This window comes from Lolium rigidum, chromosome 2 (assembly GCF_022539505.1).
Source record: "Lolium rigidum isolate FL_2022 chromosome 2, APGP_CSIRO_Lrig_0.1, whole genome shotgun sequence".
Lineage (NCBI taxonomy): Eukaryota > Viridiplantae > Streptophyta > Magnoliopsida > Poales > Poaceae > Lolium > Lolium rigidum.
The window spans coordinates 120541145-120544822 of NC_061509.1; positions in this window are offsets into that span (position 1 = coordinate 120541145).

Below are 3678 nucleotides of genomic sequence, written 5' to 3' on the forward strand. Positions count from 1 at the left end.
ATCCGCAAATACAAGAAAGTAATTAAGATAAATCTAACCACAGCCTTAAACTCGAAATCCTCGCTATCCCTCCCGCATCGATATACCAACGGGGTTCAGGTTGTCTGTCACTCCGGCAACCCCACAATTAGCAAACGAATACAAGATGCATTCCCCTAGGCCCATAAAGGTGAAGTATCATGTAGTCGACGTTCACATGACACCACTAGAAGAATAACACCACAACTTAAATATCAAACCATTAAATATTACTCAACATAGTTCACTACTAACATTTAGACTTCACCCATGTCCTCAAGAACTAAACGAACTACTCACGAGACATCATATGGAACATGATCAGAGGTGATATGATGATGAATAACAATCTGAACATAAACCTTGATCCAATGGTTTCACTCAATAGCATCAATAACAAGGAGTAATCAATACCGGGAGAGTTTCCCCTATGAAACAATCAAGATTCAACCCTAGATGTTACAGCGGTGACGAGGTGCAGCGGTGGAGATGATGGTGTCGATGGTGGAGATGATGATGATGATCCCAATGAAGTCCAGCTCGATGACGGTGACGATGGCGTCGATTTCCCCCTCCGGGAGGGAATTTCCCCAGCGGATTTCAGCCTGCCGGAGAGCTCTTTTCTCTCTGGTGTTTTCCGCCCCGCAGAGGCGGCTGTGTCTCCTCCCGATTATTCCCCGTGCCTTAGGTTTTCAGGTAGATGAAGTACGCGAAAGAGAGGCGGCCGAGGGGGACTGTGGGCCCCCTCCCCACAAGGCGGCGTGGCCAGGGTGGAGCCCGCGCCGGCCTATGGGGGGCCCATGGCGGCCCTCCTCGGCCCCTCCTTTTGGCTGGCTCCTTCCTCTGGAGAAATAAGACCTTCGGTGTAATTTCCGTCAGTTGTTGGTCTTCAGAAATATTGCATTCTGACGGTGCTTTTTCCAGCAGAATCCTGACTCCGGTGAGTGATTCTCCAATAATCATGAATCATGCAAAATAGGTGAAATAACATAAGTATCATCTCTAAATATGAAATATATCAATGAATAACAGTAAATTATGATATAAAATAGTGATGCAAAATGGACGTGTCAACTCCCCCCAAGCTTAGACCTCGCTTGTCCCCAAGCGAAACTGAACTCAAGTAAACAAGACCACATGTTTATGGAGTGAAGAGTCGATAAATAAAATACGGACAAGAAGCATCACATTAATTCACACAAGACATTCTAGTGAACAACTTCCTCATATAATTCAACTTGAAACAAGTAGAAGGAAATCACAAATAAAGGTGCATAGGAAATCATAGTTGGTGATGGCAAACTTCGTTCTTGGTCAAAGAACAATTAACAGATTGTACTTATCTATCGAGCAGCGCTCTTATATTAAAGCTTATACGGCAAAACTTGCATACTCAATCATAATAATCTCCTCGTAATCATTGATAACTTTCAAAGCTATATTCATTCGGATAAAACTTGCACTAAACAAGGAAGAATAAAAGGCATGATTAAATAGATCACAATATAAATGGTTGGATCACAACAACTCAATTGCTTGCTTAGGATAGAGGGAAATAGGTTTAATGATTCAACATAAAGCAAAAGATAGGCCCTTCGCAGAGGGAAGCAGGGATAAAATCATGTGCTAGAGCTTTTTAAGTTTTGAAATCATATAGAGAGCATAAAAGTAAAGTTTGAGAGGTGTTTGTTGTTGTCAACGAATGGTAGTGGGTACTCTAACCCCCTTGCCAAACGGACTTCCAAAGAGCGGCTCCCATGAAGGACGTTATCTCTACCAAGCAAGGTAGATCATCCCTCTTCTCTTTTGTTTACACATGTACTTTAGTTTATTTAGGGATGACACTCCTCCCAACCTTTGCTTTCACAAGCCATGGCTAACCGAATCCTCGGGTGCCTTCCAACATTTCACATACCACGGAGGAGTGTCTATTGCAAAATTAAGTTGCTTACTGATGAATCAGGGCAAAACATGTGAAGAGAATTATTAATGAAAGTTAATTAATTGGGGTTGGGAACCCCGTTGCCACCTCTTTTTTGCAAAATTATTGGATAAGTGGATGAAGCCACTAGTCCATTAATGAAAGTCTGCCCAACAAGACTGAAAGATAAAACACCACATACTTCCTCATGAGCTATAAAACATTGACACAAATAAGAGATAATAACTTTTGAATTGTTTTAAAGGTAGCACATGAAATATTTACTTGGAGTGGCGCAAAATACCACATAATAGGTAGTTATGGTGGACACTAATGGCATAGGTTTGGTTTAAGGGTTTGGATGCACAAGAATCATTCCCTCTCAGTACAGGTCTTTGGCTAGAAAGGTTGGTTAGCAAGCATAAGAGTTGAGGGAAACAAACAAATATACATGTGATAGAAACAATCATGCATCTTACTTGTAAGCACAAACAATTTTAACTTCAGAATACTAAGCTCATAGATAATCAAGAAAGAAAGATAATGAAATAACATATCTACATGTATTTCCTCTTTTCTACTTAAACTCAAAGTGTTGTTGCTATTGACCAATGCTAAGTTTGCCAAAACCAAATAGATTTACTTGATGCTCCCAAAGTGATACCAATACTAACAACAAGATCAATCATATAATAGAGATTGTAAACTAAAATAAGGTGTGCAATAAGTAAATGATAAAACTTCTCATTAATATTCCATAATGATAACTCACACCAAGGGATACATAGATAACCAACTAAAGAGAGATACTTCCACACTGCAACCATCTTATATGATAACTTCCCTACTCATGATATGACACTACTTGATACTAAAAAGGTAAAAGATAGTGATGATGTGATACCGCGGCACTCCCCCAAGCTTGGAAGAAACCAAGGGGGTGGCAATACGAATGATGAATTACTCATTTGGTGGTGATGGTGGAACGACCCCGATGGGAGTGAGGAACCGCTCTAGCATCCTGCGAAGTCGGTTGTTCTCCTCCTGAAGTATCTCCACTTCCCTTCTCAGAACACGGTATTGATCACAAAACTCATCGGTAACCCGTAATGCTTCCTCCACAGCAGGGAAAGAGTTGAGGCTAGGAGTAGGTGGTAAAGGTCCCTGCAAGTTATGGGAAAAAGAACGTCCAGTGTTAACCGATCCCACCAAGATTGGCTTACTCCTCACAGTTCGCCGCTCTCTTTTTATTGATGACATCTCCTTCACTTCCTTCCTCACTTCTTTCAACTCGGGATCTTGAATATCTTCCTCCGAAAGCCCTTTGCCCTTGTTGTTGGAGACCATGGTGCTTCTAGATCAAAAACAGATTCTGCCAGAAAACAGCTCGAAACAAAACACGACGAGAAAACGATATACGGACCTCCAGGTGTCCCGGGGATTATATAGCAAAAAATTTCACGACAGAAGGAAAGTACCAGGTCGAACCAGAGTTGGAGAGGGACTCCGAGGGGCCGTCACCATAGGGCGGCGCGGCCAGGCTGGGGCCCGCACCGGCCTATGGGGGCACACCCTCGTGCGTCTCCTCCTCTCTGTTTCGATCTCGTAATTTTCATATTTTCTGAAAATAGCAAAAATATTGTTCGGAAAGTTAAACGTGGACTTTTTATTACCAGAACTATTACCTATTCAAAGTCGAACTCTGCAGAACTGTCAATTTGACCTTTGATGAAAGCTTC